We start from the raw sequence: 21,183 nt of genomic DNA, 5'->3' as shown, positions 1-21,183 counted from the left end.
GTAGAGTTTTTGAAATAACGTCAAAACATGGTTAACGGTCAACTTCCGACGAAACGCGTCGATTTCACGGAATTGGAGATTTTTAAGTTCAGGATTGAATGAAATGATGAAAATATCCCTAGATCGTAGAATTTACATTTTTTGAAATATATACAGTTCCACAAAATATTCTAAATCAATTTATACAAATATAAATAAACTTACACACTAAACAAACATGTATTAATAAAAATGTGATACAAATTAAATAAAAAATAAATAAAATAAAATGTTTATATAAAATAAATAAAAATAAAATTTTAAAAAATGAATAGTATATGTCAAATCGCTTAGTGCCTTGCTATTAGTATGTCAAGCCCCTCCCAAAATAGAAGAGTAGATTCTTTTGTTAGCCATATTTAGAAATTCAAAGCTCTAGAACAATATTTCTGTTGATTACACTTTCTTTTCCATGTTTGTTGTCAAGTTGAAAAAAAGAAAGACAACGACACTGTAAATCATAGTTTGTACAAAGTCACTAATCTAAATTTCTAAAACCTTCGTGAATGAGAACTGTTAATCTGGAACATCGGCCCTTTCCCAACTATCTTTCCCGATCTCCCCCCCTGGCCCCCATTCCATCTGATCTGGACGTACTTCGCACTTCATAAACCGAGTCTTGTTCTTTCTGTATCCAAACCTAAACTGAGCAGCCTAAAAGCAGTCAATTGCCCATCATCTCAAGTTCAACCGATTCTTCAAACAAACAAAACTCATTACCTGCCCTTCACTTATTGACAGGTCCCTTTTTATATTTTCTCTTTCCTATTTATTATAAACACGTTAAATTGTCGACATATATAATTAATTAAACTGTCCCTTCGGTACTTCTTACTCTTTATACGGAAAGTTATATTACAATAATATTTGCACCACTATATGAAAAATGGAAAAAGAAAAAAGAATAAAAATGAAAGAATAATTTTTAATAATTTTTAAACGAACTGACGTTTGAAAGGAGGCGAGTGCTTGTGACGGCGGCGGCGTCGGCCCTGTTGTACGCGGTTCCGGTGTGGCACACCGAGCTGACGTACCGAAAGTACAACGCCATCTTGGAACGAGCAAATAGATAGCTCGCAATCAAGGTGGCATGTGTATACAGGACGACTCCTGGCGCGGCGATGTTGGTTAAAATACCTCCGGTGAGACTGCGAGTGGAAGAGAGAAGAAGGGTGTAGGAGCGAGGTAAGAAATCAAGGAGCGAAGCGAGCGAGTGGGTGATTAGCGAATGGGATGTCGGAATTTCAAGGATTTGCGTATACCGATCGGATATGAGGGGTAACGCAACGCGCAGTCGGTGCCAACGGAGTAATATACGATTTCGTTACTGGATAAAAGCGTAGGGAGGGGCCAGTATTCAAACCCAACGAAGAAACTGGCCTTAGGTACTGAGTACAAGATGATACTGTTTAACTGATTTATTTATATTGCTACTCCATGGTTGCGCAGCCTGTACTGTCCCCTCGCGAGCCACCAACCTCCTTTTATCATGAACCCCAGTCGTAAATCTCTTGGGGTTCCCCTTTTTCTTTTCCAAGCTAACGGATTTCTGATATTCCCGCCCCCGCCACTCGTCAATTGTCACACGTGTGTCACTTGTCGGTGCGGGTTCTCGGAATGGACGACTCTCGAGCGGATAGTACATCACAAATGGAACCCTTCGTGTGAAGTGTGAAATACGACCGGATCGGACAGAACAGGACTAGAAGGGAGATTAGGAAAGATGACCTGGGAAGAGAAACTACTGATACTCTAGGAACAAAAAAGAAAAGGAAGAGGAGTAATGGGTTTTTTCGTTGTGATTGTTCTAAAAATATAGATTGGTGACTTAATACTACTAATACCCATTGATGGATTGGTGCTTAAAGTGTCTTTGTCGTTCCTTTTCGAATTGTGTAATCGACAATGTTATTCAAGTGTCTTTTGAGTTTTTGAATTTGACTTCCGAAGGAACTTACCCTTCTATTAAACTTACTGGGTTTTTCTTAATTTATCCTAACGAAGCCTAGCAGTGTGACATAGTTTTATGATTTCAATTAAAAAAGAAAAAAATTGAAAAAATAAATTGTGAAAAAAAAATGTTAAATTGAATTGAGACCGATATTTGAGCCTTTAAACAAATATAACTCGTTATAATAGACTTGATAAACAAATATTAGTCAGCATTACTTATTACCACTTACTTAATAGTAAGTCTTTCGTTGTAGTTACAAGTTTATAATAAATCGTTTACTTTTTCGTATTGACTGGTATTTAATAAACCAAAAATTTAGAAAAAAAAATTACAAAAATGGAAGGTGGTTCGTTTAAGTGAATGATATGAAAGTGAGAATTAATTGCCTCGTCCTTGCTACTAGTTTTTTTTCAATGTCCGACCCCGGACTGTTCTTGATGCTTCTATATTTTAGATAATCTCGTATTATCGCTTGTGACCTTTACTGTGAGTAGCTTTAAACCGTTTCATGAAAAAAAAAAAAAATTTTAAGAAACATTTAATACTCGTCTTCTCGTTAGTCAAGTTGTCGTTAATAACCTTTGTGCAAGGTAATTCTCAATAAAAAAAAAAACAAAAAAAATGAAAAATAAAATGAAGAAAAATGGGAGGTTATTCTTTTACGTAAATAATATGGAAAAAAAATTATGCTTGTCTTCTTGTTAGTTAAGTTGTCATTGATAATAATGTATCTTTCAATGACTAAAAAATAATAAAAAAAGTTCGGAAATCGAGTTAATTCACTTACGTTTTCCCCCAGACTGTTTCTTTCTTTTTACGATGCATTTGTTTAGTATAGTTTTTCAAAAATTTGCTGTTACCTTATGTGGATTTCTTAGTTACTAAAAAAAATATATTTACGGTTTGTGGTAGACGTTTCGACTTATCATCACTGTTTATACCCGGTAAGTGACTTACTTAATTTTCTTTCTTTCTTTTTATTTTATTTTTGTCGTGAACGTAGTTTCCAGAAGACATTTTTAAATTTTATTTCAATTGTCTGCACAATAGTCCTCCTGATAATAAAATCGGAATGACTTTTGTTCGAATTCAAAATCGAAATGTTAGTAGATGCCACGTACAAGTTCACCAAATATTAACCCGGCAAATGTAATAGTAACCTGGCAAATATGTGTGTGGGTGTGTATATATTCTGGAACTATGTTCTCGACATAAATAAAACAAAATGAAAATGAAAAAAATTAACACTAAAATTAAAAATAAAAATAAAAAAATAAAATAATTTGAAGCCCTACATACTAGAGAGAACAATGACCACTGAGATAGTTTCTAAAGCAAACTGTAAATCTTAATTATTTACGATCGTGAAGAAATCCAAATAAAGAAACGAATGATTTCTACGAATGACCGAATGCATTGTTGGCGAGCCATACAATACAAAAAAAACTCGAGAAAAAAAAGAAAAAGTTGGAAGGAAAACGTGTACTTTAGCTCCTATTTTTTTTCTTCCGTTGTTTCTCCGCATGTTTTTTTTTCTCTGGATCGTAAGAAACATTAGCTTAATCGAGCTATATGTCACTGCAAAATTTCGTTAAAATATGCTAAGAAACGCCCGAGTTATCGTTGCAAAAGTCACTTTTCGAATATCTCCGGCTAGCCGAGGTTCGCCAACTAATACCAGACACTACACCGTGTATATATGAGATCCTTTTTAAATAGGAGTTTTCGATTTATGTCACGATGTCGACTTCAAAAAGTTAAGAGAAATCTTTATGTGACGTTTCATATTTTTCCGAAATCTCAAAAGCCACCAAAAATCCTACTAATCCTAAAATGCTGTGATTCTATTGTTATTGTTGTTGTTATTATTATTATATAAATCTAAAGTTCTACATGGGACATATTCATTCCTGTTTTTTATTCTCTTCTAGTTATATTTAGTAGGTGTAAAAGTTGTCTTATTTGTCTTGCTGTTTCGTATGGTGCCAAAACCCAATTTTTAATTAAAAAAATATATATTTTTAAAGTGAGTTTGTGAAGTGTTTCATTTCATTCAAATTTGAAAAACCAATTAAAAAGTACAGGAACTGTTTCGATAATTCGTTAAGTTTGAGTTTTTGTAAAGAAAATGATATAGGGTTCCTGCTTGTCAGTTCTTATAACATAAGTGTAACAAAACAAAACAAAAACACGACATGTCATAAAAATAAATATAACTTGGCCCTTTGAAAATAGTCTAAACTTGTATTAGTTAAAATAGTTCGTATGTCGCAATAGATAAAAGTTTATCGTCTTGTCTAAAAAGTATGGAAGAGAATAATTAAGGGATGCTTTTCCTTTCCCATTTTGGTGTCGTAAAGAAGTAGTTTTGAGTCGTTGTTTCTCGACTCTTCTTTGCGCGCATATTTGGGTTGTTTTTGATATTTCAGATTTCAGATTTCTAATAAATGTGACCTGAAAATTCGTGTTAAAAAAAGAAAACTGCTACTTAAGATTCGGCCTTTATGCGAGGAAGGATTATTCGCCCGTCCCGTTCCTTTACTTTGTTGACATCTAAATGTGATATGAATTTGAAAATGTCCAATAAAGTTCTTTCTACTGTGTTTACTATTTTCTTTTAATGTTTGCAACTTCCTATCATTTCCGGTTTAAACGTTTTAAATAGCTGTCGATCCTGAGTGATACATTTCCTACCTACTCTTTTTCGGTATAATATCCCAAACCCGGCGCTTTCGCCATTTTTAGATATTTGATCTGGAATTAAAAACAAGCTTCCGTAATGATCCATTTCAAAATTACTTGTATCTGCAGTCTTGAGTTTACATTTAGTTCCTATTTATGTAGGTTATTATTGCAGTAGTAAGGAATGTCGTTCAACATCAAACTCTTTATAATCTAAATAATTTTCAAAGTAATTCAATTTTGTTTGAAAGTACTAGTTGACATTCGAAAAATAAATAATACGTTACCTATCGCAAATTAAAGTTATTTTTTTAAACAAAGTTATTACCAAATTCAAATAATAAAACTTAATTATTTCGAACCATGGTTTGGAACGACATGGGTAACTCTGATGATAAGCTTTGATCGAGAATTAAATTTTCTAGTTACGATTGTTTGAAGTTAAGATGAATGGTGTTTCGTTTTAAAAAATTCACTTTTACAACTTCAAAAAATATATATAAATGTTAGGAACGGTACTGCAATACTAAAACCTATAATTGTCAAGAGTGTAAACTAAAGATTATGTATTGTATTGACGTTTTGCGAAATGTTTCGTTCGTGTTTACTATACTTGTGGATATTTGCACAAATTGAAAATTGATCGTTACGAAGACACGTTTCTAATTCGAGATTGAATGTTTCAAAAATGATAAGGAATCTAAGTATGGGACTTTATACCGAAAATGTTACGTAGAATTAAAAAACAAATTAATATACTAGAGACCCCATTTGAAATAAGCAAGCCAGGACAACTATTTCTGATCAAACCGGAAGTAACCCGAAGTTGAAAATTTGTATTCAAGTTAACTTAATGTCCAATTTTCAAATTCTGGATCAATTTTGCATTTACATCCTAATAATCTTTTAATGAACGAGTTGGGCCTATGACCCTGTGTATACAAAGTTCGCCATTAGTCGGAGCTCGGTTTCTGGTATTTTTGTATCAAATATCAAAATATCGATATGAAAACTTTAGTATTGTACTTCTTTATATTAGAAAGCTGTGTGATTTAATAATATTTTCGTTAATGTGGGGTGTTCGGCTTTCGCTGAACGGCATAAATTCCTACTTTTTTAAATGGCAACCCATAGTTTTTTTTATGTCTTTCTAATGTAATATTTCATTCTCTGCCGATTTACAATAACATTTTTTTTCAAACATTACGGTTTTGGAAGTTATCCTATAATGAACCTTCAGAACTCAAAAAATAATTCGTTTTGTAAAAAAATCATTTTAGATGAAAATCGACGAAGTAGAATACGTGGTGACTATTAATGTATAATGACTCGATAAATCGAGTTACTTGTGCTTTTGTTAAATAGAAGCAAAGCCTGCTATAATAAATCTGTCAGGTTATAAAATAATGCCTGCTGTGTTATAATTGATATTTTGTAAATACCTTCTTGGCTGTGAATATCAAATGAAAAGATGTCATTGGTAATCGACACAGAATTAAAAACGACTTTACAAATGTTTGGGAAAAATCGTGAGTAAATTAAAATAAAAACAATGAGTTGCGGCCACTTGAAAATTTGCCATCTGGTGCAAAAAAAAAGTATGGTGGATTACAAGAATGTTTTAAAGTTTTCGATTACCTCTGACTTTCATTTATCAGTTTACAAAAACGAATTTCAAAAGTTCAAGAAACACCAGTTTTGTGATCTTTCTTTCTGAGTTTGCATTTTTGAAGAAATTACTTTGATGTGGCAAATGCTTTCATCGGTATAAAATTTGTTTTTGTTAAAATGGAATTAGATTAAGAAAATATTTGAGCCTTTATTTTCATATCTAATCGCTATTTGGCGTGATTTATTCTTGTTATTCCACGCTGATTCTGCTTAGACTCAATTCTCTTAGACGACGAATAATAATCAGAGTCAGCATCGCCGATTGCCTTTTTAATCAAAAGACATTAGTGTTAGTCAGTTCATTTTTACCGCTTCATGTAACCAGAACTTAAAATATAATAAACTCTTTTCGGATCGACTGGTGTTTAAATTAACAGTTTTATGTATTCGTTTTCTAAATTAAGTAAATCGAAACTTCGTCGAATGGCGTGACCGAGAACAGATATAAATGGCGAACCCTCTATATACATACGTGTGGCTACCACGAATAATGACTAACATGAACAATGCTTAACCTGGACAATGATTAACCCGGATAATGATTAATCTAAACTATGGCTTGCAGAACACTTTGTTCGAAGATTTGACTGATTGCTTTGATATATAAAAAATATATAAATTGCCAAAGTGATCGATTAATAATTTTAATTAATAGTCGGGGTGCTCCTTTTTGTGTTACATGGTAAAAAATCAAATGGGTTAATCTTGAACTTATTTTGAGATAAAAACTTCTTGTAAATGCTCGACTTAAGTTACTTCCACTTTTACTTGCGAGATGTTGAAGTTTAATTTCGCTTTTCCCGATTCTCCTTAAACTTTTTACCATTCTTAAAAAAAAAGAACATCCTTTATGTGACTTATGTTAATATGCATATAAATGTTTATACGGAGTGCTTCCAAAATGACTGACTGTCAAATCTTTTAATCGAGCGTGTTGTACGAGCCAGTTTTACAATATATATATTTTTATCTAATGTACGAGGTATTTAGGTAGGTGGTAGTGTGGGATACTACGTTGGGTGGAATACCAGAGGAGGTCGTTATAAATCGATATGATGTCGGACGAAAAGGTTGCGACTTTTCTTATTCATAAAATTATACTGCTGCTGCTTTGGAACGAAATTTGACAAGCCTTTTCATCTCGAAAAATGTACAATATAATCTAATGTGATTTTCCTAATTTGTAGTATGGCAATGAGTCAAGTTCAAAAGTCGATGATTTTATCTGAACGCTTGAGTGTGTGTTTATTCAAATATCTTATGAACTTCCTTAAATTCGTCTCTTTCTGTTGTTAGAAAATGTCAATAGAGAAATATTTTAGGAACTCTTCATTTTAATACTTTTAAGTACCACCTCCCGGCGCATTCGCCAAAACTAAACGAGCCATTTATTGTGTTTCCGGATATTCGAGGTTTTTAGATTTTCTTTCTTTTTATAGTTTCTTACCTGCGTGTATATTCGTATATATTCGTGTGTATTCGCTGGAAGTCCCTGCTTATATATGTGTGAACGGGACGAGATTCGAAATGGAGAACCTACGATCGCCAGAATTAATAGAATTACTGTTCCGTGCCGATGGGCGAAGGGTCAATGAGAAATAAAATTCACCACACCATGTGTGGACGGTTGAAAATGGTGGTAGGTTCTCGTTTCAATCGTAATAAATAATTATTTTGCAGTACCCCCACCCGTTAAAACTATTACAGTTTTCTTCCCCTTTCATTTACAGTTTCCTACATGGTTCCCAAGTCGCCATCTGCCGTCCAGGGGTTGAAACTATTAGATTTCTTCCCCATTCATTTTACAGTTTCCTACATGGTTCCCGAGTCGCCATCTGCCGTCCAGGGGTTTAATCTATTACAGATTTCTCCCCCATTCATTTTACAGTTTCCTACATGGCTTCTGAGTCGCCATCTGCCGTCCAGGGGTTAAACCTATTACAGATTTCCTCTCCTCTCAGTTCAGTTTTCTTTAAATTTGGTTCCCTTAAATTTTTAATTTCTACTACCGCAATGATAGTTCGCTCCCACAACGGCACACAAATGGACTGGATGGAAAAAAAATTTCGCCGCGATCCTCCCTCCTGCTGTTGACACAGTTTTCTCTAGGAAAACCAATCCTTGGTAGTGTAAACAATGCCTCTTCACTTTAAACTTAAGCCAGATATGGGCAAAAGAAATACGTGCTAATTCGCCAGATCAAAATACACCGAAGCTCTCCTTGTGCGCGAAGCATATCCCTCAGGGACAGTACCGGCACAAGGGGGGTTAACGAGGATCAACGAGGTTTTTAGTGGGTTAGCGCTCTCAGTAGCGAGTCCCACACGCCGTTCCAAACTAGATCGGATGGGAGTCTTTTGAAGATTTTCCTCGTTAAAAAAAAAAAGTACCCCCACCCGTGGAGTATTATTTAGTGCAAATTATACAAATTTGAATAAAATCCACGTTTGAATTTGATTCCTCTGTTGTATTTCTAACTAGGGAAATCGTGTTTTCAAAGTTCTCCGTAAATAACGAAGCCTTTTTAGATTTTATGGCGTAAATTATTTAAACAATGTGTTCGTACGTCATAAAAAAAACGTTTGCTACAATTTTGTCATAAAAGGGTTTGTTCCTCTGCACTTCGATAATTTTTGAATGATAACGGGACAATCAATTAAAAAACTCAATTATCGCCAAAACCTGTACCACACACTGGGTATCTGTACGAGTACCATTGATTTTAAATCGATTCAGAATAAACTCCGTTCGTATCCCGTTCCGTATCCTACACTACTACTTCCTAGCAAACACCCTGGTGCTTAGTGGAGAGATAGAAAATTTTCGAACGGATGTACAGTATCTGACAACATTAGAGCAACTTTTGAAATATTCTTCTAAATTTAAGCTCTCTAAAAAATCATGAAATATTTTATCATAAATATTAAGCTTAAAGTAGTTAGTGTAAAATACATTTGCTATAAATAGTTTAAATTGTTGTTGAGAATAAAAAAATTAAAAAATTGTTTTGATCTAAAATTCTTTGCGACAAAATAAGAGCAACCAATATTTAAATATTTTGTATTTCTGACTTTACTGTGGTTTTTTAAACAAATAATATCTACGATTATGCCTCGTGGTGTTCACTATTCAGTTGATCTAGAACAAAAAATTATTAGTGCATATAAGAGTGCGAAATCGCAAAAACTTATATCGGAAGTTTTTGGCATAAAAAATTATGTTATATCAAAAATTATCAGGAGATTCACTGACCGTGGTGTCGTAACGAATTTAAAACGAGGTGGTCGGAAAGGAAAAAGGACAGAGAAGTTAGACAGGCGTCTTATAAGGCTAAGTAAAAAAATCCTGAAATGTCAGCTCGCCAGATTATTGCACAAGCAGAAGTTAGTGTTTTTTCCAGAACAGTTCAACGTCGATTGACAGAACGTGATTTAAAAGGAAGGAAACCTGCCAAAAAACCACATCTTTCACTAAAAAATAGAGAGGCCAGGATGTTGTTCGCCACCTACCACCGAGATTGGACTCCTTAACAGTGGAAGAAAGTATTATTTTCCGATGAATCCAAGTTTTTCATCTATGGAAGTGATGGAGCTCAATGGGTAGGTCGCCCAAATGGCCAAAGACTTAATCCAAAGTACGTAAAAACTACCATTAAACACAGAGGAGGAAATATTATGGTTTGGGGTTGTTTCTCTGCTTACGGAACTGGTCCACTTTATAGAATTAAAGACAAAATGGATAGATTTAAGTATCATTATATACTAGAGAATATTATGTATCCATATGCCGAATGGGAAATGCTCCTTAAGTTTGTCTACCAGCACGACAACGATCCTAAGCATACTGCGAAAATAGTAAAAGCTTGATTCGTGGAGAAGAAAGTCGAGGCAATGAAATGGCCAGCCCAATCTCCGGACTTAAATCCCATTGAGAACCTTTGGGAGATCACAAATAACAAAATACGAGGAAAAAATATTACCAATCAGGATAATTTATTTGAAGAAATAGAGAACGCCTGGAACACTATTGATCCTGACATCATTTCAAATTTAATTTCTTCAATGCCAAAAAGGTGTGAGCTAGTTCTTCAAAACAAGGGGTATTGGACTAAATATTAATGGTAATACACAAAAAATTGTTTTAAATATAATATTCATTCAAATAATTTTTAAGTTGCTTTAATTTTGTCGTTCCAATTGTGATGGTAAAAGGTTTTCTTTTTCCTTCTCCTCTAAAATGTGCTTTTTAAACATTGAATCTCAGATGTAAATTATAATAGACTGTAAACATATTACTGATAATAACAAATCTTATTTTTAAAGAAACAATGTCAATTTAAAATTAAATTTCTAAAGTTGCTCTAATTTTGTCCGATACTGTAGATACATTAGTTTCGAATCTATGTAACCCTATTTATCCTTATGCAAAGTCCCTTGATTTTTGATATAATAGCCAAAGGAGGATGATATCGTTTTGAAAATAAAATTAATTAATAGTAGTATTGTTTAAACGAGAACTAACGCTGAGTTTTAAAATAATTAATAATTGTTTAAATTCAATCTCGCTTATCTCCTTGTGAAAAACGAATTAAGAGCAAAAGAATGTTTCGTTTTGTTGTTAGTTTTGTGAACTATAATTTTGTCATAATATACGAAGTATAACGTAAGTACGGATTTTCCTTTTAACACGACGTAAATCTAAAAAACTGCAATATTTTTATGTGACATTTCTTCAAAATTTCAAAAAAACACGAAATATGCCCAGATGAGTTTTAATACGTTTTTGTATAAAATGTAAATTCGTTCCTGCATAGAAGAGTAATTCAAAGTAAAAGAAATAAAATGCCCCACAAAAAATTATCAGCTATTATTGCAAAAACGCAAAAAACATTTAATGTTTTTGCAAATGAGACCAATGGAGACAATTTCGAACACCTTTTGTAGCCAGTCCCAGTCCCGGAATGAGTAGCAGCTAAACTTGTATTACTTATTATAACTTTCTTAGGCACATATTTCGGTTGTTTTTGAAATTTCGAAAAAATGTTATGTAAAAATATTGCTTAGTTTTTTAAGGTCTGTGTCGTGTTAAAAGCAAAACCCCCTACTTATGTTATCACTTGTATAGATCCTTTTACTTTGTATCGTTTAAAAAGAGTGTACGTTGGAGAAACTTTTGTTTAAAACATAAGAATAAATTGGAACCGGAGTATTTGAAAACGTTAATTTGTCTACTTCTTCGTTTTAAAAAATGTCTCTGAAAACCGCAAATAGTTGTAGTTAAAAGAAATTAACTTAATAGAATTGACTAATGAAATTATTTCGTATAAAATCACCTAAGGCCGATATTTTAAAAAATGACGAAAATTTGCAAAATAATTTTAAAAAAGACATTGCAGAATAAATTTGGATTATGTATATTCGAACCTATCCACCGATCTACACTGGTGGCCAAAAGTAAATTAAAAATCCTAAGCTAGGATGGTTCCATTGCTGCTGTGGGTCCCACACTATTGCTATCTTCTAAACCTCGTATACGATGTTATTGATCACAAGGATTACGTTTGCTTAATTTTTCTTTGGTCGTAGGTGGCGGCGCTCAACTTGGCGAAGGCGCCTCGATTTACAATTGTACAATTGTATGAACGAAAACAATGTTTTCGACGTTTTCGTTTTGAGCAATATTGAAGAGTAAAAAACTGACGCCGGTTCCCATAAAACTGCTAACTTGCATTTCGCTGGGAACCCAAATTATACTCGATAAAGTTAACTTTATTCAAATTATTTAGTACATAGTCAGTTGTAGCTTGGTCTTCGTTTGCAAATAAATATATTTTTTTAATCGAATTTTTCAATACACGATTTTTAACTTGAAATATGTTAAATAATTAACAAAAAACAGTTATAAAAAAAAACGCTCGATGGTGTCTTCGAAGCAATTGAGGATGATATTGTCGGCATTTTTATTTATTTGTTGTATGTGTGCCGTGCTATGTTAATTCCGTGATAATTTTTTGATTTCATTAATCGCCCTTAATTTCTTATTTCGGCGGAGATGCGCGATTTGTTTCGTTCTATTTTAAAGTTTCAGGATTGAAGCAAAATAAAATTTCTAGTTTCCAAAAAACAAATCTAAAAGTACAAGAAAACCATTGGTGGTGGTTGTGTATTTGTTGTGTATTATTCGTTGGGAGATTCATTTATATGGCCACTTACACGTGGAGTTAAAATAATAATAACACGAGCCACACATATAATAGCCATTCTTCTAGCTTTAAGTTTAGGTCAGCTACTTTTTAATTATATAAGGAGTATCCCGATTAGCATAATCAGTCATTTTAGACTCTGCTTTCAAGTGCTGCATGAACTTATGATCTTGTATTTTCGAAATAAATAAAGTTTTTTTTTAACTTAAAATAGAAAAGTTAATAAAATTGGCGCAGTTGGTAGGATCCTTTCGGGTGTATTTTAAAAGTGTGTTAGTGCATATAATTCAACACCACCACCGAGACACCCTCCGTTTCAACGGTTTAGAAAGGAGCAGCCTAGAAGGACCAAGGACTCCTGAGCAGCATTCGCTTTTGAAAATCATCAACGAAGCTGTCAGTTGGATATAGTGGCCTAGCTAGTATCCACTACAAGCGGCACCCCAACTAATCAGTCTACCTATTAGCCAAGGCACCGCTTGAAATAGAACAAGACATATTACTATACCGTAAGTTAGTTTACAAGTTGTGCTATTCCGAAAGTTAGTAATTTATGATCAGAATTCTTTTAGTTAAGTTGAATGGAAAAATTTTTAAAACAGATATTGGGAGACATAACGTATCCTAGGATACGAACCAATTCGAGTGGAAGTAACAGCTTGAACCCCGAAACTTATATTGCCCAATTGTATACTGAAACAAGCCCACGACCTAGTATTAGCAATTTATTAATAGTAAAAATGGCCGAAGCTTTGAGAACAACCGTAGGTCTTTTAAAAATATTAGATGGGACCCCTTCAAGGCTGGAGTCCTTTATCACACAAATATCGACATTTAATAGTCGATATTTTAACACCGATCCATCGCAACAAGAATATGTGATTCTTGCTATTACATCAAAAATCATATAATCAGCTGAAAATTTTCTCCTAATTAGACCAGATCTCCAAACTTAGGAAAAAATCAAGCAAGCACTTCAGCAAACATTCAGTGATCCTGTAACTTGAATTTACATATGTCTAAGCAACTAATCTTTTTAACAAGAAAGAATTCATCCATTCAGGATTACATTCAACGGTTAAAGGCATTAGTGACCAAGATAAATACCAAGATTTGTTCCGAAATTCAAAATAACGAAGCAAAAAAGATACTCATTTCACAAAATGAGTTGACTGCCACACAAAATTTATTAGCTAATATCCCTGACGAGCTAAGAACCTTACTAATCGTGTAAAACCCACAGAACTTAAACACCATAGTTCGAGATGACTTGTTAATATTTTATAAAATATTAACAAGACAGAATAATTTTAAAACCACATATGTCCAGAATCATTCGAGAACGAGCCCTAAATTCTTCACCTAACTTCTTTGGCAACTTACAAAGACCGATAAATAGGAGCAATGAACAAAACCTTCAGAAACCAACAGCACGATCAAGTCAATATCCTAAAATCACTTCACGAAATCAATTCACACATTAAAATTCGTACCCTAACAAACAATAACCCCAACCAATGTCCGGAGTCAGTACAGCAATACCCCAAACTCACAAAAGCTTTGTACAAAACAAATTCCAAGGGAATCTATATCAACGCCAATTTCGACAACCCTTTTAGCAACAATCACAACCAAAATATACATTCCAAGAATTAACTCACCTAGAAAACGGCCAAGAAACTACCTCTTCAGAAACCTCTGATTTTTCACTGTAATATGACAATGCGTTTGCCCCAGAAGACGATGACCCTTCCGAAGAATCTCCTGATTTACTTGAATACCTCGAAAATTTTAAAACAGCCTCAGATCCAAATACCCATGGATAAACATCAATAGTTTCCAAACCAATCAACTTCCCTATATTGAAATTCCCGGTTACCAAATTAAACTACTAATAGACACTGGATCCCACGCATCTCTACTTCGACCTTCCTTAACAGAATCATTATTTCCCGAAACAATCGTACCTTATGTCAGCACACTGCAAACATGTGCAGGAACAAAAAAGGCAACTAGTAAAGCCAACATTCCCCTACTTTTAAATCTTGGAATATCTACCCCCATTAACTTCATTCTGTACCCCTTTCATGAGTTCTTCGATAGAATTTTAGGCATCAAAGATTTATGCAAACTCATCCTTAATATCGCTCTAAGGAACCAATTACTAAAAAAAACAAGCACATACAAATACCCTTCCAATACAGACAAGACTTCGAACAATACAAAATAGAAATTCCTCCACGGATAGTACAAAGAAACCTAGACTAGAAACCTTAAGACTAAACTACCTGATGACACAACCTGGTTAACAAATCACTATTGGAACAAGGAGATCGAAATCAAACCCATATTAGTAACAATTCAGGATCAAACTTATACGATAGACGTTGCAATCACACAGATAAAGCGATTGTAATAGAGCAAATACACTTTTGGAAGCAATCGAGATTAATAACTTTGAAATACTAAAATTTAACAACAACACTGTTGGATAATGCTTTCTTTCATAAGGCAAAATTAATGAAGGTATGACTTCCATCAGACACATAAACTATTCGATAGATGTGTTTGGTCTAGACTTTTTGGGATGATATGTAAACACACAGGTTCGACGTATGTGTTTTTAGAGCGATGCTTAATTATTCTATTCATTCATTTTCTACGTCCTGATATAATAAGACACTCTTAAACTCTATCGGACCGCGCATATCAGAAAATAGAAAATCATTAAGAATTAGTGTGTTTTCTTTTATCCTCATAACTCAACAAACACTGAGAAAAAAAAATTCAACCCCGTTCATACAGACCTAAAACCCTTAATACATGATCATCTAAATTCAGAGGAACGAACACAACTCTTTAAATTACTCCAGGCCTACGAACAGGTCTTATAAAAACCAGGAGAACCCCTGACCTTCTCAAACCAGGTGAAACACATCATAAAAACCTCTGACGAAGTCCCAGTTCATACGAAAAATTACCGATATCCCTACGTCCGCAAGGAACAGATCAACAGGCAGATTGAGCAAATGCTAACAAATGGAATTATCTAGCCATTAAGCCCCCCTTGGGGCTTCCCTGTCAGGATAGTCCCAAAGAAATTAGATGCATCAGGACAGCGAAAATGGAGGATCGTTATTGATTACCGCAAGTTGAATGACAAAACGATAGACGACCGGTACCCCTTGCCCAATATCACGGATATCCTAGACAAGTTAGGCCGTTGTCAGTATTTCACCACCTTGGACTTAGCTAGCGGATTCCATCAGATCAAGAAGGATCTGAAGAGTATTGAGAAAACAGCTTTTAACGTAGAGCACGGTCATTTCGAGTACACTCGAATGCCGTTCGGGCTCAAAAACGCACCCTCCACATTCCAACGTGCCATGGATAATGTGTTGAGGGGACTGCAAGAAAAGATATGCCTCGTCTATATAGACGACATCACCGTATATTCAACAAGCCTCCAGGAACATTTGAACTCCCTAAAAGCAATTTTGGACCGTTTAGATTCTTGCAACATGAAAATTCAGCGAGATAAGTCAAAATTCCTCAAAAAAAATGTAGAATTCCTAGGACACGTCGTCACACCAGAAGGCATCAAACCAAAACCCAAAGAAAATAGATGCCGTGAAAAACTTCAGGACCCCTAAAACATCAAAGGAAATAAAGGCATTTCTCGAACTAGTAGGATACTACAGAAAATTTATTAACAATTTCGCCAAAATCACAAAGCCTTTAACTTAGTGCCTGAAGAAAAACACCAAAATCGTACGCGACCAGCAATTCATGAACGCATTCGACCTCTGTAAAACACTTCATACAAATGACCCAATCTTGCAATACCCTGATTTTACCAAACCTTTCATACTAACGACTGATGCTTCTGATTACGCAATTGGCGCGATACTATCCTAAGGGACCGTAGGTCAAAACATGCCCATCGCCTATGCAAGCAGAACCCTAAACACAGCCGAATGTAACTATTCGACGATAGAAAAGGAACTTCTTGCCATTGTTTGGACTACTAAATATTTTCGACCCTATTTATTCGGACGAAAATTTAAAGTAGTTACCGACCACAAACCGTTGCAATGGTTATTCTCCATCAAGGAGCCCAACTCAAAATTGTTAAGATGAAAATTAAAACTACAGAAATTTGAGTATACCGTTCAGTATAAAAAAGGAATAAAAAATTCCAACACCGATGTACTCTTTAGACCACCTAGAGAATTAAACCCCGTCGAAGTAAAGGCCCCTTTGACACACGTGTCCGCCACAGCTGAAGAAAAAAAAACAATGAAGACCAATACCTATGGCACGATCGTATTAAGCACTTCTTTGAAACACAGGAAAACTTGTTCGAAAATCCCAAAAAGACAACACCAACTCCCCCATCCAAAAATCAAAATTATATCGGACGTACAGATTCAACCTCCAAGAAAAAACCTAACTCAACCAGACATAAAAACCACTGGGTCAAGTACCATTACAGCAGAAGACACCAACCACGGTGATAAATCAATCATAACAAATTTAAAGGAAAACACTATACACACGGAAACGGTACACACATCCCAGGAGAATCCAATTATAGGTGCCCCATATGTCAACAAAAGCGTTAACAGCTTCAAAAATCAACTAGTCTTTAAATGGGCCACTAAGGAAAAACCATATAAAATCACACAGATGTTACTTGACACAAAAAAACGAACAACGATATTCATCAGTGAAACACCAATAACAGAGGACATTCAAAAAATTCTGATCGAACAACTTCCACCCGATACTTATTGTCTTTATTTCCCAAAAAAGGAACTAGAACCATTAGTAGTTCGAGTATTCCAAGAAACCTTCAAGAATAACGCTTATAATCTAGTCATTTCATTACCTTATTAGAAGAGGTTTCCGATTCCGACGACCAACGCGAAATAATCGAGCGATATCACACCACGAAAACCCCACATAGAGGAATTACGGAAAACATAAAAAACATTAAGCAATTCTATTATTAGCCTAGCCTTTAAAGAGACGTCATAAATTTCATAAGTTCCTGTGAAACCTGTCAGAAGTCGAAGTACGACCGTCATCCACATAAAGTAATATTCAAACCAACCCCCACAGGAAACAAACCCTTTGAACATCTGTATATGGATACATACTCTGTCAGGCATCAAAAATACTTAACCATTATAATTTCTCAAAATTTGCAGTCGCTTATCCTGTCAACGAAACAACAGTAAAAGTCTGTTTAAATTTAATAAAATTCTTTTCACACCACGGCACCCCTTCGAAAACAACAACAGACAAAGCGGGAACCTTTAAAAATCACCTAATCTAGGAATTATGCAAAACGTACCAAATTGAATTACACTATACGACGTCATATAATCCCAACTCAAACTCGCCCATCAAGAGGTTTCACTTTACTCTAAAAGAAAGCCTCGTCGCCCTCAAAGATAGTCACCGTTCAAAACTCATACCAAACCTTGTGAATCTTGCCATTCTAAACTACAACAATAATATACATTCATCTCATTATTTTACCCCATTTCAAATTATAAAAGGAAATCTAGACTACCAGCTCAACTTCGAAAAAAGCCTTAACCAGATTCAAACTGATTACGTACATGAATTATCTAAAATCTTCAAAGAACTGAATGAAACAATTAATAAGAAAGTCGGTGTAGAACAGCCAAAGTGTAAACATCTTTGATAGTGCTATTCCGGTGTGTTTTTTTCTCTTCTTTTTCTCTACGCTGCCGGAGATAAGGAAATACGAGTGCTCCTAGCATTTGCTCAGATTTTGCATCGTTATAGGCAAAAATGCTGGAAAGCTTAATAGCTTACCAAGAAACATAGCAAGATGTCTAACTCAGATAGGGACGTCTTTGTCTACAAGGACTCACAAACAATGAAGATAACCCCAATAGCCAAACAAACTCCTACTGTAAGTAAAAATAAACTGCCAAATAGTGAGAACCATATGTCCTATTCGTCAATAACGAAAACTATTCCAAAACCTGTATTTCCAAAAAAAGACCAAGCCATAGTGCTGCATGCTGAACCCACTCTGAAATTATTTAACTACGTAAAAGCAATAGGAGAACTAACTGGTCCAAAAAATATCACGTTTGCCTCAAGAATATCCAATAATAGAATCTGCATCTATCTACAGAATAGTACTATGGTGGATCAACTTCTGAGCACCCACCAAACAATCATCATTGAGGGAATACAACTGAACATCCGTAGACTAATTTCCCCAACAAAAAGAATAGTAATTTCTAACATCAGTCCAAACATCCCGCACGAACTGGTGGAGGACGCTTTGAAAAATATTGGGCTGAATTTGACATCCCCAATTTCCTTCCTGAAGGCGGGAATACCTGGGGATGAGTACAACCACATTCTAAGCTTCCGTAGGCAAGTATATATCCTACCAAGTTCGGAGGACTTCGAATTGCAAACATCCATAATTCTAAAACATGATGGCAATGAATACAGAATTTTTGTATCAACCGACAAAATGGAATGCTTCATCTGCAAACAAACTGGACACATCGCGGTGAACTGTCCAGTTCCCACATCACTTTCAGAAAATATCATTATGCAGCCAATCACTCAACCTAATGTTCCACAGCTCTCACTTAATAACAGTCCTGCCCTCTTTCCAAAACGGCAACACTCAGACACAAATTCAACAATAGAGCAGCAACCAGGATCTATAACAGAAACAGATATGCCGCCTCCAACTGCGAAAGTAGGACCAGCCAAAAAGAAAAAACGGAAAATCTCACCAATGACAGACTCACTATCAGAAAACACAAAAAAAACAATTGAAGAAAGATACCAGGAAGAACCCGATAATTTTGTACTACCAATAGATAACTTCTTGGCTTTTCTAGAAAACTCATTCGAAGGAAATGACCCTTATATTGAGGCAACAAAATACACAAGCGACATAAAGGCACTACTGGAGAATATCTACAACCTGTATCCTCATCTGCAAGAACGATCCATCAAAAATAGACTTACAAGACTGCACAAAAAGATCAAAACACGCCTATTATCAGAAGAAGTAGAAATCGAAACCATATCCCAATCTTCAGACGGAGAAGAACCCTTTTCGGACTGTTCTCAACAGTCTAATATCACCTCATATTAAAATTTAAAAAACGCCTTCAAGCTTATACAATGGAACTGCGACGGATTCTATCCGCACCTCACTAGAATCCAAGAATTAATCAGCGATTATCTCCCAGATATACTCTGCCTACAGGAAACTAACTTTAAAGAATCTCACAAAAAATTTCTAAAACAATACCAAGGATATCACCAAATACGCAAAAACTGCACTCGAGCCAGTGGAGGAACGTCAATATTTATCCTCAATGAAAAATATTCCGAACTCCTACCTCTAAACACCGAACTAGAAGCGGTCGCTGTCAGCGTGTGGTGTCCAACAAAAACAACAATATGCAATGTCTATATTCCCCACAACTACTCCCTCAAAGAGTCTGATATCATAGGCATCATCAAACAACTTCCGAAACCTTACATAATTGTTGGAGACTTCAATGCTCACAATAGAATGTGGGGATCTGAGAAAACGTACGGCAGAGGAAAGATCATTGAGAATGTACTGGATGTCTCTAATATCCACCTTCTGAATACCGGACATCCTACACACCTCAATACATCCTCAGGAACAACCTCCACAATCGACTTAAGTTTCACTAACTTAAGTAATGCAATACACTTGACCTGGCAGACACTGAACAGCCTTTATGGCAGTGACCACTTCCCTATAGCGATTTCCAATAATATTAATTCTGAAAGTTATATGCCTATTAGATGGAAAATAACCGGGGTAGACTGGACTATCTTTGAGAAGGAAACAAGGGTACTAAGTGATCAGCTAATCCTCCCTGAAGATATTAACGAAGCCACCAAACAAATATCCGACACTATTCTACTTGCAGCTAACAAGTGTATAGGAAAGAAGAAAATAGACCCGACAAAAAAGACACTTCCATGGTGGAATGACGCTTGTAAATCCGCAGTCAAAGACTGTAAAAAGGCACTAAACCGCTACAGACGTACTAGGGAAATGGTTGACTTTATAAATTTCAAAAAGCTTAGAGCTAAATCCAAAAGAGTCTTGAACGAAAGTAAAAAGTTGTCATGGAACAACTTCGTGAACACTATCTCCGCAGACACTCCTCCTGAGCAAGTATGGAAGAAAATCAAACAAATAAGAGGACAGCAGACCAATCAGAAAATAAACTGCATTAGCTATGACAATCACACTATCACCGACAACCAAACAATTGTCAACATACTAGCAAAAACCTTTCAGGAAAAATCCAACAGCACACCAATCCCAGTGGTATCAACACCCCCGCAGCAAAAGACAACAATAAGCTCAGACACTCTGAAAGTGCCCTTCTCTCTCGAAGAACTAAAGCACGCGCTTTCCACATGTAAGAACTCGGCTGCTGGTCCGGATGACATTCCATTCATTTTCTTGAAGAACATCTCTTATTCTGCACTGACTAAATTGCTAGAACTATACAACAAGATCTGGACAAGTCACACATTCCCATCAATATGGAGAGAAACCATAATCTTG

The sequence above is a fragment of the Euwallacea fornicatus genome, unplaced genomic scaffold (assembly GCF_040115645.1).
Source record: "Euwallacea fornicatus isolate EFF26 unplaced genomic scaffold, ASM4011564v1 scaffold_132, whole genome shotgun sequence".
Taxonomy (NCBI): domain Eukaryota; kingdom Metazoa; phylum Arthropoda; class Insecta; order Coleoptera; family Curculionidae; genus Euwallacea; species Euwallacea fornicatus.
Note: the sequence above shows the minus strand (reverse complement) of the source record.